Raw genomic sequence first — 14878 nt, forward strand, 5'->3', positions numbered from 1 at the left:
TCCTGTTCCTGCTCATGCTCCTATGCCTCTTTCTTCCAGTGTATCTTGGCTCCTTGCACTCATTTGTGATTCGAGCTCCTGTGGCAAATCTTGTCTTATTTATAGTTTTCATTATGGTTCTGGTATTAGGACAAGGTGTTTTTTTTCTTGTCTGTCCAGAATCAGAAAAGGCATCTGGACCTTTATCAGGCAATTAAGCAGAAGGGCAAAGCAGAAGCAAAATCAGTGTAACTGAATAGCTGAAGTGTGATGGAAATTCTGTCAGAACTGATCCTTGATGAGTGGTAGCTGAGTAATAATAAGGGTATAGTACTAGGTAAAGTATCAGAAAATATTAAATGAACGGGTTTATCTTGGTGTTGCCTTGCTTGTCGTCTTCTTGGATCAGGATAAGAAAGGTGCATGTGTGTGACACTACTAGTTTCTATTAAGTGGTCTTGAGGCATTATAGCTTGGATTGGATAGGCTTTTTAAAAAACTTATTATTATTTTTTATTTTTATAACAATTAAATAGAGGTTTGACCTGGAGTACAATGAGACAGATGGTGTCTAATGGCAAAGTTTTGACACTGGTAGTGATATTAAATTTGGCAAGAAACCAGTTCTGTCTAGGTTCATGTAGATGTACCAGACTGTTTTGGTTTTGTTTTTTTTTTTCCCAATGAAATCATCAATTGTTACTGAGACAGAAGGGAAGACTTGATAAACCTCTGCATTGTCTCAGAAAAAAAATTTCTATTGTTCATATATGCTAACATCCAGTTCTTTGGGCAGGCAAACAGTGTGGCAAAGGGGAAAGAAAAGGAAAAGCAAGACTGTATATTGGGTGAAAATAGAGCCCAAATGCAGATTCTGTTTCATATAGATGAGCAAAACTCAAAGGCTGTCAGGAATGTGTAGTGCATCAAAGCTGGCTGTGTGTGAAACCAGATGGGTTTGTAGCTGAAACAGTTCTATTTCTGAGGATGTTGAAAATCTGCCCTGAGTGCAACCTACTCCCCAGGGGTGTTCCTCAAGCAGTTCTAGGTCTTGGGGCAATCTCAGGATTCCCCTGGAGCAGCTTGTTGCTAAACAATGAAATGCATTTATTTTTCTAAGCCAGAACGTTGTTGACATTTCCTTCTTGCAGGAAACTAGGAGGTGCCATATTTTGACTTCTGTTTAGAATGAAGACTTGTTTGGAAATGTGGGAAGTTCCTCTCTACAGAGCAGAATGTCCAAGTTTTTATCAGCTGTTGCAGAACATTGTCGCTCTCTGGAAATTCAGACCTTATACCAGATCTGCAAGGTCAAGTCAGAATTATGCCCTAAATTGTGTTGATCTCTAATTTAGAACTAAGTGTTGAGCAATAGGTTAACTAGTGGGAATCATTCTTTCTGCAAAAGTGTTCTTCTTCTGAGATAGGAAAAATTTAATCCTTTGTATCATTCTTCTTACTCTTGAAGAAGTCTTGAGGTTGTAATAAGAAATTGTGTTTGGGCATTTAAAAAATCATATTTTTCATTCTTTGAAATTGGATTGAGGACAGCATTTGAATACAAACTTTTTGTGCTGAAGTGTGTCTGAAATTGAGAGTGGCAGGTATAAACTAATGGCTATGAGACACCGTAGCAGCAGCTAAAGAACATTTATCTCCTGCTAATTGTCTCCACTTCCTTTACTGAGGAAAATTGGACTACATTCCTTTACTGAGTCTCTTCTGAAACACTTTTGCTGTGAGACTTCAGGTGACATAGTCTTCCAAGGTCTTCAAACATGGAATTGCTATTGTTTCTCCAAACTTCACAATGCTATTTTGGAGAACTGACCATTAAATCATCTGCAGTCAACTGACTGACCCCGTAGTGTTTTAATGAAATCACTTTCAACAGTCCTTATGAGCAAATTCCGTTGTAAATTTTCTATTTAGGAAGTGTTGTCTACATAATTTCAGATATTTCCCTCAGAGATAGTGCAATTAGTTTCTTCTTTGTATGTCCAGTTGCAGATTTATCTATGATGAAAAATTGTATTACTAGCATCCAGTATCAGTATCCGGCATGCCTCAGATTCCACCATTGATGCTGTTGCCACTATAAAAACAACAACAACAACAACAACAAAAAAGACCAACAACCAAAAAAAACCTGCAGAGTTAAGAAAAAAAAATCTCAAACAAGATAATGTACATTTAGTTTATGGCACAGCTATGCACCTATATAAAGAATTATGGGGTCTGTTTTTCTCTTTATGAAACTAAGTGATGAGGCATGTCTTGGACTTATTTTTGTTAACATAATTTGAGCAGGTAAGAGCTCTGTGTTTTAGGGGTAAAATTTTGTGGTTATGAATATTTTTTCTGTGAATGGGTACTTTCCCACAATGAAGCAGCTGGCTGAGTTAGATGAGATCGTCAGTATCCAGGAAGATTTTCCCTGGAAGTTTTTCAGCACTGCAGAGATGGAGAGGTCCCTTGGAAGCTCTTTCTGCTGATACATACTTCAGGCTGTCGGGAGCTCTTTGCTATGTGTTTCTGTAACTTCCATAATCTGTAAACCATACTTGTGTGGTCAAAGTATAGCTGAAACGGAAAGAAGTGTTTGTGAGCTTGTGACTGGACTATTTACAGTTTCATAGAAGAAAACCAGCTTTATCTCTCTAATCCTTCTGCTGGCAGGCAGGACACGAAAAACGAACATAAGACACTGTACCTATTTATTGCTTAATTTTTCTCCATAAATTCTAACCTTGTGGTTAGAAAACCCAACAAAATCCAGTAATTCTCAAATGTAAACAAGTAGAAAAATAATACTCCAGAGTGCAGGAGTTTGTAAGTATCCAAACCCTAAATATGTTAACACAGCTGCATATCATGTGATCCACTGCAGTTGTAACACAAAAATATGTGAAATGTTTGAAAATGTCCAGAATACTGCACATTTCTGATGATCCCCTAACTTAACAAGAGCAAAGCAACAATTAGAAATGTAAATGGAATGAATAGAGTTGTGCTGAAATGACACAAACAGCACTTTTCCTTAGCTAACATTTAAAGTTCCAACTAAAGCCCTCCCACAGTAAAGCTGTGTAAGCTAGAGGTCTTGCAATGCTTTCTGAATGTATTACTCTGCCTGTGAGCGATCCAGCTGTGTTTTAAGGCATTCTCATAACCTGTTTGGGTTTTTGAGGAGGTCAGTGTGCTACAGTTCAGTGAGAGGCAGTTTCTTCAGATGTTGCTGAACAAGGTAGCACAGAAGAAGAAACATTCTGGTTGTGCCAGTGTGGTATTTCAGCTTGCTGTTGCTGGTTTCTGAACGTCTTGTCTGTCTTTAAGCAGTGTGTTCTGAATGCAGCTCCACGACTGAAGATGTTTGTGGCTCCTGGGCAATGGCTGGAGTTCTGTGCACTCCAACTCTGCCCTCAGCCATAGCTGGGTTCCTGTGTCAGGTAAAGCAAAGCATTGGTGAGAATACCAGCTGTGTGTGCAACATTTAGAAGCTAAAATTCATCATTAGTCAAGAAGCTAACCAGTACACTTTGAGTGCCTAAAGTGCAGTGAAAAGCTCACAGAAAGTCACAAAAACATGGCAGAAAGCAAAACCAATTGCTTAGAGAAGTATTATGGAATTTACTCAGTCATGTGTTATCTACATGCCAGGTCTTCTTTCAAAGACATGATGTTTTTTCCACATAGCTACTGTTTAGTAATAAACCTAACCTTCTGCAAATAGCTTTTTGCCCCTGAGCAATAAATGCAGGATTCAGTTATAATGATAACTGCCGGAGATTAGAAGTTAAGCCTCCATGAAAAAGAGAACAAAGGAAATTAAAGTGTATTCAGTAACATTTACAAAATAATTTTAATTCCATGCAATTTCAAAAGCTATGTTTCCATGTGTTAATAATGTCAAACAAAAAAATAGCCCTACTTTTATTTTTCTTTTTTTCCCCCTTTTAAATATATTTTCTTCTCATCTCCGCTACTTGAGAAAAAGTGTCATTCCTTGGTTTAATCCTGCTCAACATTTCTTAAAAGGCATTTTGTGAAGTAAACTTTTCTGCTTCATAAAGTTTTTATTTGTTGTATTTTCAACCTCTGATGCTGAAAGAAAGGCATCACCTTCTAGTTATTTGGTACATTCAAAGAAAATGTTGCCAGAATACATGGTGGTCGGTGTTGGCTTTTAACAGGTTTTAACTGTCTCTTCCTAGAAAAGGCATACTTGGAATTAAATTCAGCAAGCTCAGGTGTATAGTTATGGCATCTTTTCTTAGGATCTGTCTTCTGGGACAGGGTCTGCCATCCATGCCATTATTCAGCCAATGTGAGTGACTAGTATGAGGCGAAAATGTTTGATATTGATTCTCTGTCATATTAGAAATCATTGCTTTTGATAAATGTTTTGAAAATATATTTTTTTACTGCTATCACTGCCAAGAACCTGGGTTGACTCAAAAGGAGTGTGGCCAGCCGGCTGAATCAAGTGATTGTTCCCCTCTGCTCTTGTGAGACCCTACCTGGAGCACTGCACACAGTTCTGGTGTCCCCAGTACAAGGAGGACATGGAACTCTTGGAGCAAGTCCAGAGGGGACCTCGAAGTTGTTAAGAGAACTGGAGCATTCCGCCTACAAAGATGGAGAAATTTGGGGCTGTTCAGCCTGGAGAAGAGAAGGTGGTGTGGGGAACTCGGCAACCTTCCAGTGTCTGAGAGAGTCTGCAGGGAAGTTCTTGATCTGGTGCTCTTGGGCACCTTGATCTGGTGGGAGATGTCCCGGCACGTGGCAGGGCGGAATGGGACCAGATGGTGTCTAAGGCCCATTCCAACCCTGCAACATTCCATGGTTCTGTGATTATGGCATCTCTAGAGATGTACAAAACTTACCAAACAGAAGGGCCATTTCTTCACAAGCTTCATGAATTCAGGTATTTGATGCTATGTTTTGCTGCTTGTCCAACCAATGCTTTGTGGAAGCAGTGCCAAGATGCAGAAAAGAGCATAGATTGTAGAAATGAGTAGGAATGGTGCAAAGGCTGGATTTTGTCCAGAACTTTTCTGTAAATCAGGCAGTTGATCTGAGATGCAGTGCCTTGATGCTTCATGTATACAAGCATTTCCAAATATGTGTGCTACAATGAGTATATGTGTGATCAACACGATTTATTATATATAAAAAGTCTTATCTAGAATAGCTTGGTATTATATTTACCAGACTTTTTGCTTTACTAGAGGCAGGATATTCCTGTTTGAAGGACTATTATTTCTCAAAAGTGTGTATATCTTCTAGGAAAATAAGAGAAAAACTGAGTGTCAAAAAAGGTCATTTCTGGTATTGAGTGAATTATTTAGGATAATATGATTCTTATCTACCTGAAAATTTAATCTGAGAATACTGGCAGAGGTGGGAAGGAGGTAGGCCTTCTACCTCCTCTCTTGGTGGTTAAGCTGTTCATCTGCAGTGATGGGTGCTGTGGTTTAATTCTGCCTTCTGCTCTGGAGATTTGGATCCTGCTGTCCTGTCTCTTGGAATAGGACATGAGCAATTAGCAGCAGTAAGGTCTACTGCAATGTGTTCTCATTTGCTCCTCTTTACACATTTTTGCTTCAGAGGAGCTGTCTGCATGTCTGATGCCCTCTCTGTCAGGGGCTTGTGCTGGTCAGCTGGCTTTAAAGGTGTTCAGTTTGGTGGTGGCCACTTAAGTGCTGCATGCAAAGTGAACCATTTTCAATACAAGGGGTGAGAACCTACCTCACCATCCTTCAGTAATGAATCACACGAGCAAAATCAGATCATAGCTCAAATCCATGCCCTGTCCAATCAAGACAAGAATTTGAATCGGTGTTCCTAACTCCCCATAGGAGTATCTCAGCAATTACTCTTTGCATAATTCCAAAATGAAACTGGTCCAATAAGCCACTTCATGCAAACTACTTCAATGATAGTTGGGAGTGAAAGAGCAATAGAGTAAGAATGATTCTTCAGCCTTGTGTTAATGGTACTCACTTTGGAAGCTGTGGCTTCAATACAGTAGGAAGCATGTTTAGTATAACAAAGAGTGAATTGTATATAAAAACTCAGAGAGAAAAATCCCTTTGCAACAATTTTGTAAATCTTGTATTGTATTTCCTTGTCTTTTATGTTTGCGTTTGCCAAATGTTTGCATTTTCCAAAAATGCTTCCTCTGAGACACATGGAACATTTCATGTCAAATGAAGTACAGTGGGCTGGGTGGGGATGGTAGTGGTTTTGGTGTGGAAACCTGGAAAAATTGTGAATTTGGTTCAGTTTGAACAACATTCCTTTTCAAATGTTTGGCTTGGCAGCTGAACTGAAAAACCAGTTGTTTGACAGCCCTAAGCCCTCTTTTGCAGTTGGACCCTTGTGTTTTACTAGGAAAATTGTAGCATTAGTCCCTGGAGCTGTTCATGCATGGCACAGAGGCATGAAATGGAAATCCCACTAAAATTTAGGGTTGTCTGAATTTTTTGGAACTGGGGGAACTCTGAAGTGAGATTAAATGATAGCATTCACAGTATTTGCATTATTGGACTCTCCAAGGACACACTGTTGTTTTCACAGATTCCCTCTGTCACTCACTTGTCAAAAAGATACCTTTGATCCTTATGGGAAATATTAGGAGGAAAGCTCTTGACTTGTGTGCGTTGTTAGCTGGGAACAGAGACATTCCTTATTTTAACTTGTTCATTCCATGATGTAATGAGAACATTTTAAATGAGGACAAGCAAATTGCAAATTGCAAGCTTTTTCCTAGATGTTGCTTATAATCAAACACACCCAATCATGCTCTTAAATACCTCATAATTAAACATGCAAAAAAAGGGACTTAATTTGAACATGTAAATTAATCACATGTTGTAACAATGGAAATTCATAACTGAAAATCCATTAGCAGACAACGCTGTTCCTCATTCTTTTGTTTATATGTTTATACTAATCACGCAACAGGATTTTTGGTGCATGTCACCCTTTGAAAATCAATTCTGTATCAACTTAGGAGATGTGTTCCCATTTCTATTGTACAGCTTTGCTCTATAAATGAAAATAATTGCAAATTAAGCCCCAAATGTCTAAAGAACAGCAGGAGTGACCATTATTTGATGTATGATGCACATCATGTCATTTCTGTGTCACTACTCTAGGGGTTAAATAAGTATCATGTTTTGGACATCTTAGGAAAATAATAAACAATGTAGCTCATCCAAAAAACATCTGCTCATATTTTCTTTGTTAAATAGTAGACAAATATATTTAAAATGTGTTTTCAATTGTCTGCTAAGAAAATAAGTTTGCATAAAACCCACGCTTTTATCCTGAAAAAAATTTGTGAATTTACCTTCTGTGGCAATTTAGAAAAAGCCAAAATTTATGCACATTGTGTATTTAGCAAGTAAAGAACTCAGTTGCTGTGGTGGACTACATTAAACATAGATGGATGAGAATGAGGTCAGTGGAGTGAACACAAGCTGTACTCCTCAGAGCTACTGTGCATGCACATGGCCTTAAAGATGTTTACCCAGTGGAAGTCTGTACTTGCCTGTGTATTTCAATGCCTGTGCATGATAGGCCTTGAAGCTTTGCCTAAAAAGCTCTTGTAAAAGAAATATTCTTTTCACATTTGCATTGTGGTTGAACACTGGCAGCACTTGAGTTGACAGGGTGTACCTGACTGTGAGAATCTGAATTCACTGGAGGGCTTGGGCTCTTTATCACCTGATGGCCACCCTGGTCAGCAAAGCCTTTTTCATTGACTTGGATCAGGCCTTGGAATCCCCCTGCATCAGCTAGTGCTTACTCAGTTCAAAATATTGCCTTGAGCTTTTTCACTCATGCAGGAAAAGTTCTTCTCCACTGAACCTCTTCTCTGTTTTTATTGTGTAAATACTACTTGATCCTCAGTGTCCTGCTTCGTAAGGTACTACACAGCTGTCTTGGGCTCTGGACTTCATGCCACCCTCATGTAACACCTCCCAGTAGGTGAGCCACTTCCACCCTGTTGCTTTGTTAATCCCTTTTAAATAACCACTTTTTTATTGTGCTACTTACAGGAAATACCTCTCCAGTAATGCCTCTAAATCACTTGCAGCCTAAAATGTTGTCATATGCTTCTTAAACTTAAACCTCCCATATTGCCCTATTCGATATGCTAACACCATGTCTACACACACACGCTGCAGTGAGTTATGGTGAAAATAAGGAGGAATTTTTTTAAGGAAAACTTCTCACCTTTTTGCATAAGAAGTGCTAAACTGTGAGGGAAGCACTTGGACATACATGAGAGCTTGGACTGGTCTCCTATCAAACTGGGGTCTAAATAATGAAGGGGAGCTACACTGTGACAAAGTGTACTAAGTGTGAAGATAGGAAAGCATTCATAAAAATGCAGCAAACAGCTTTGTGATAATTAGTGGGAATGAGGTCATGGCCTGTCTTTCTGTCCTGCATGAACCTTTTCTTTATTATTGTAGCATCACAGCTTATGAATCAAGTTTTTTGTGGACTAGTACCATTTCTCAGTTGTTTTTGCTTTCTCTTTTCTCACAGTAAGATGCAACTTAAATTCCTAAACTCAAAACCCCCAAAAATTCAACCCGCAAGCCTCAGTGGTATTTGGAGTTTATGTATTCTTTAACCGAAGACCTTTGCATAACCAGATACTGGTACATTTTTTAGTGAAATTCTTGAAGCTTTGGACTTAACCACTGCTTCTTGCAGTGATATGCTTGAAAAAATGTCAACTATGTAGCTGTAATGGAGGGCTGTGGAGTTGAGGTATGTCCATTTTCTGGAAGTGGCAGACTGGTGTCAAGGTCTGGATTGACCTTCGGCGGTGTCCTGGCTCCAGCTTGAACAGTCCCATGGTGACATCAGAACTTTGGCATCTATGTTAAAGCATTTTTTGTGTTATTGCCATTATTTCAGAGAAAAGTTGATGATCTCGCATGAATGAATCTACTACAGATGTATCTGCTGGAGTAAGCAGAGAACTTTAAAGCTTTATGAGTTGTGAATTGCATCATTCATTTTTCATAGGTTATTAATTCTGAAACTTTTCTGTTGCCTACAGCAATAGACTTGGATGTGTATGGGAGAAGTTCTTCAAATTGTAGTCAAAGAGACTTGATTTCTGAAAGAACAAAAAGGAAAAATATAGCAAAACCCGTGTTGGAACAAGAGTTCCAAAAGTGCTTAAAGAGGCTTGAGAGTGAAAGAAACACACAAAGGGTTTACTAGGCTGGAGTTAAACAGAACTAAGTAGGATTTAGAAATGTACTTAGAAAAAATAATCCTCAAAAGGAAGAGAACAGCATCCCTTTCCACCCAAAATCAAAAAGGAACACTATTAAAATGTTCTTAAACTTGTTCTTAAAGTATTTAGTTTCTTTTAATAACACTCATGATATGTTGGGTAGTCCAAAAGGATTGTGTGTGTATTGGCAAGCCACAGTAGCCTTTTGCATGCTCAGTCTTCATCTAAGTGTGTTTCAGATCTATGTGTGATAAACCTCATTTGCTAAATATGGGAGATAGATCTATTCTATAACACAGATGTTGAGTATGATGTAATGAGAAATCTCATGGTCAGGACCCTTTTACTAAGATATTTCTGAAATTTTGTGATTGCTTTTCTTCTGGATCTTCTGTACAATCTGCATTACCACTCATTTTATTATGGAACACTATTGGGAGCAAGCAGAAATAAAATCCAAGACCAGGCCTTTCTTTTCCATATTTTTTTTTGGATAATATTCTTGTTCAGGTACCGTGAATGGGAACATAATCCATCAAGAAGCATAGGGTTCAGCAGCCAGAGTCTGGAGCAAAATAATCTGGCACTGCTATTCTGGGCAGTAGATCATTTGTGGCTTTAGACAGACAGAGCACATGATCTTTCAATCTCAGTTTCCTTTTCTGTAATGTAGAGTGATGAGAATAAAATAATTCTTATCTGACACAATATTTCTATTTACTATAGACAGATGAAATGGTAAAATGGTATGGAAATAGCCTTAATGAGGATTGTTCAATATCAGATCATATCCATCATTCATAATTTAATTGTTTCAATTTTTTAGTGAACAAACTGAGTTCATAATTGAAGAGACCAAAACATTTAAAGGTTGGATTTGTATTCTGGAGAGTATTCAGAATTTCAAGAAAACTACCCCCCCACTGTTTCATTATGAGAAATATTCTAAAGGCTTTCCAAAAGTTTTGTCTTTATGCAGAACCACAGTCTGTTTATTTCTTCATGCCAAAGATGAGGTTTGGCACAGGATTGTCCCATAGCCTTGCCAAAAGCTCTCCTAAGAGCACACTCAGTTAGTTTATATTACTACTTTTGAGAAAGGAAACATTAAAGAACCCATATTTTTAATACAGTATAAAGGTCCTCTGAAGGCTGAAAATGCCTCCCTCTGGCTCCACCTCACTGCAAAGGACTAGGGTATGTGAGGGAAAAAGGAGTCCTACAGTCAAAGAGCTGCCTCTGTGTGAGGCCTGGGAGCAAGGGCAGCTTCACGCTAACCCTCATTTCCCTGCAGGCTACGTTTTCAAAAAGTGCTTCTAAGTGTGGTTGCCCAAGTGGAGACAACCATGGCTTCATTTTCAGCAAGTCTGGGCACTCTAACACCTGTTGATTCAAGTGAAGATGGACCTAGGCTGTCTCCTGCCAGTGTTTCCAAACTTCTGCAAGCTCAGGGTACTCAGTGTCAGGTCTGCCCCTCTCCCTCTGTGTCCCTGATGCACTGATGCATTGCCTTTGCAGCTTCTATAAAAGGTCACTAAGCCAGAGAAAGGCCATGGTTATTCTATTTATATTATTAATATAACTTACATATAACTTGCATTTTCTCTGCTCTTATATTGGTATAACCCGTAACTGATGTCTGGAACCTTGGGCCTCTCCCTGCTACTTAGAAGGATGCACCAGGGGTAATTTTTAATTTTGACTTTGGTATTGTTTTATATATTTGGGAAAGAGAGATTTGAGAGAAATCGAATAATTGTCTGCTAACTCTGCTGCAAAGAGACTGCTGATCACCAAACTATTTCATTTAAATGCAGAGGGTTTATTTTTTACGCTTCTATGAAGTCTTGAAATCTGAGATAATACAAAATTTGAACAAAGAAGGCTATTGTCATAGAAATGACCGAGTCTGTAGGCATGCACAGAGTGAGAGAGCATTTTAGGTGATTTTATGATGATCTGTGCTTTAAAAGAAAAATGTGTGTATGTGTACCCCTGCATCTGTGTATCCATTCATCCACTCAGAACTCAGACTGTCCATTAGAAATGGAAGCCAGCTGTTAAAGCTGTCACCCAGCTGTGTATCTGCCTCCTCCTGGGGTGTCCATTCAACCCCACAGGCTGCATGGGGCAGGCACAGTCAGCTATCAGAGAACTCAGCTGAAGCACAGAAGACACTTTTTTTCCATTTGAGTTCCCCACACCATATGGCAGCCAAATTTAATTTTCAAATATGCTTTTTCCCCCCTAATGAAACTGCCACTTCCAGAATTTCATGTTTAATCATCTTGTTCAACCACAATGCTTCTTCTTCCTCCTAGGGAGGAGTCCAAAGAATTTTCATTAGTTGGCTGAATATCTAAATGTTAGGGATGTCTGTAAAAAAATCTGCATATTAAATCTGAATGTCCAGTCTTGCATCAATGGGTTCCTTTTTCTTTCCTGTAAGAATAGCTGTCTTTGAGACCTATCAGAGCTGCACCATTGTGGATCAACCTTCAGTGTCCAGGCCCTTAACACTTTTTATTGAAAGTTAACACTGGAGTTACAAAGCATTTCCAGTATGATGTGAAACTGAAGCCATGCTGAAAATTCTTAAAGTATTCAAAGAGGGGGTTATTTTACAATCTGCAATTATGCTGAATACTGGTGTTTCTGGGCAGAGTAAAAGTGGAAAACTTTAACGGGTAGGTCCTCCTGTCATAACTTCACACTGATACTCAGATGTCAGTCTTTGAAGAGCTTCATCCTCTTTTATGCTGTAAATATTTTGTTTAGTTAACCGGCTGGAGGATTTAAAAGGAAATCAACATGTTCTGTAGACTCAAAGTGAGGACTGTTTATTTGTACATTCTGACTGCCTGCATATTACAGGCCAAAAAATATTCCTCTGTCACATCTGCACTGAGCCCAATTCCTTCCATGTTTGATTAAAATGTTCCCTATAAATGTAAACTTGTGAACACAATTTCTTTTGTACTGATGTTGATTTTGAAAAACAGTTACTCTGAGCTTAAAATTAATAAAATACCATATCCTATGGTACTGAATTCTCTGGTTTTCTAATGAGGCACTAGCTCTAGTTGAAACCTCTCCAGTGTCTAGGAAATTCCCAACAGCACAATACTAGTAGATTCTCTGAAGCCTAATAGGTTATGTTCATGCTAAACCTTTAATTTATTAGGGTTAAAATTCTTATTAACAGCATTCTGTTCACATCCAATGATTTTCCTGCCTGTTGTTAAGAACCTAATTGTTTTTGAGGTGCCTGTTTTTATCAGATGTAGTTGGAATTGGTGATCTTGTCCAAAAGATTATTGAAGGGGTAATATGCATGGGACCCCTCATGCAGCCAAAGCTTGACTGCATGAGATCTGCTTCCCTAGGAAATCTGGCACCTGTTAGACATATCTGAAATTCTGTGGATTTTTGGTATTCTATTCTCACTATTCATTAGAGGAGGAGAGATAAAGTTTCATCAGATGCAAATCATCATTCCCAGAGGACATCAGCAATGACCGATGGAGCAATTTCTTTCTGACATTCTGGCTCTTTCTGGGGCTGTATTGCATCATGGTGGGTCTTTGATATATGTGTTTGAAATACACTGGTCTGATAGACTGGAAACGAGAGTTAGTAAATAGTTTAATTTTTTGTCATGTTTTCAAAGTACTTCCTTATGTCAACAGCCAATGGGCAGGATGCAAGTGAAATGCTGAGACTCTGTTTGCCTTGACATCTGTTTGTATTTGCTATATCTGAAGATGCTCCTAGATCTTGTTACAAAAATACTTTTCATTTAGAAATTCAGACCTCCTCTGATGTAAGCCCCAAACATTTCCATTTCTAAGTGCAAGAAGTTGATCCCTATGTAATTATGAAGTGATGCCAGTTTCTAACCACACTACCTTACCTACCCTAGTCCTTTGGAAATGTTTTACTTGCAACAACTTTATATACCAAACATGTTTGTTTAATGAAAATGTTGTTATGATAACTATAAACAACATATTTTTTATATGACGAATGTTTTCATGAAGTTGGTTTCATTTTCACAGGTCACTGCTTCCTTTTCAAGCCTCACAAACAGTTTTCTCAATCATTTTGGGCACTGAGTTGGTACCTCGGCACTTGGATCTGTGTCATATGATTTGATCTTCTTTTCAGTGTTCTCCTATTTGTCCCCGTCCATGTGCTGTTTATTCTGACACTTTTTTTTCCCTTCATGTGTCATTTTATGACAGTGTTTCTCCATGATGTGCTTGCTAAAATAAGTGAGATATCTGGAGAAAAATTAGACTCTTTTTGTGGAAAAAAAAAGTCTGACCAATAGGCTACCTAGAAAGTAAGTAGTTGTACTTTTTCTGATTTCTTATGTGTGTGTGTTGTTATCTTAAAATCTACATTCATTACTTTATCTACAACATAAAGCATATTTTGTAAATGAGCTTAAACACTCTATCAAATTGTAATTTTTCATGAATAGTCTCTCTTTATTGCTAATGATATGCATCACACAGAGTTTGATATACTGGTTATACAAATAAAGTTCATCTGAGGTAACACAGTTTATTCCTTTCTCAGGCATCCAGCCTGGATCTCAGCTGCAAAGTAAGTACCTCTCCACATCTCATTACCAAAATAGCAACCTTCTTAATCCTTTGCTGTGAAGAACAAAGGTTCGATTCAGTCTCTGGAGCAGAAATAGGATCTTATTAATGCACTGGCAACTACAGTGTTGTTATTTTTGTTAGAAAAGAGAGAAACAGGAATTTGCTGATATATGTTAGATTAAGGGCTGTTATTGTTTTGAGATTAATTGGATTGTTAGCTGGGCCTTTCCGATGTCAGCTGAAAATCTACAAAATACCTTGCAAGTTATTATTCTGGATGAGATCAGGAGCTACTTCCTGGAAATTCACTTCTATTCTTTGTATTTGTTCTGAAAGAATCACTGAGGCTATCAGTTAAATGGTGTATTGTTTACTGTGCAGGGAGAAAAGTTCTTGAGTCGGTCTTGCCTGGAGTGCTGGCCCTGCTGGACTCAACCCACTTGCCATCCAGTGGATTAAAGCTGAGACCCAAGCCACCAGCAAGGTACCTCCTGCTCAGCCTTTGGGGAGGTCTGTGCTTTGGCCAAGTGTCAAGGCTTGAACGTGTTACAACTGACACATGAATTCACATTTTGGAGTGTTAGAGCTTCAGTGATGTTTTATGGAGTCTTTTCTTTCTTTCAAAATATTTGCTGTCATGTAGTGTTGGGCTGCAGTGGGCTGTAGCATTTGGGATCCCTGTGGAGTAGACTGTCTCGGCAGCTCATCAGGATAAAAGTTGAAATTAGGATTGCAGAGAAGAGCCAGAGAAATTCCTCTTGGTGAATTAAATGTTGTTGAGCTCGAGGACCTGGAAAAGGGTTAGTGATGTATCTGGGTGAGCTCCCAAATTGGTATGAATGACAGGCATAGAAGGTATTGCTCAGAGCAAAAATAAATGCAGTGTAACTGATCTGTTGAGACCAGCAAACAGTTTCTGGAAATGACTGGTGCTTGATAATTTTTAGTGATAGGCAAATGGCATACTCCAAATTACGTGTGGTCCATTGTGTAATTCTGTGTGGGTGTGGACCTT

At 38.6% G+C, this 14878-nt stretch overlaps 1 long non-coding RNA gene across 3 annotated transcripts; it reads right to left on the reverse strand.

Moving 5' to 3' along the window:
* Nucleotides 1–2303: 2303 nt before the first annotated feature.
* Nucleotides 2304–4776, reverse strand: LOC135302061 (uncharacterized). Of its 3 annotated transcripts, none has more exons than XR_010363750.1 (3): nucleotides 4500–4776; nucleotides 3153–3419; nucleotides 2304–2562 (listed from the first exon to the last, which is right to left on the reverse strand). It is a non-coding gene; the product is annotated as an uncharacterized LOC135302061 (long non-coding RNA). The 3 variants fall into 3 exon arrangements; XR_010363751.1 differs by having other exon boundaries at nucleotides 3108–3419; XR_010363749.1 differs by lacking the exon at nucleotides 2304–2562 and having other exon boundaries at nucleotides 3083–3419.
* Between the last annotated feature and the right edge of the window lie 10102 nt (nucleotides 4777–14878).

The sequence above is a fragment of the Passer domesticus genome, chromosome 6 (genome assembly GCF_036417665.1).
Source record: "Passer domesticus isolate bPasDom1 chromosome 6, bPasDom1.hap1, whole genome shotgun sequence".
Taxonomy (NCBI): domain Eukaryota; kingdom Metazoa; phylum Chordata; class Aves; order Passeriformes; family Passeridae; genus Passer; species Passer domesticus.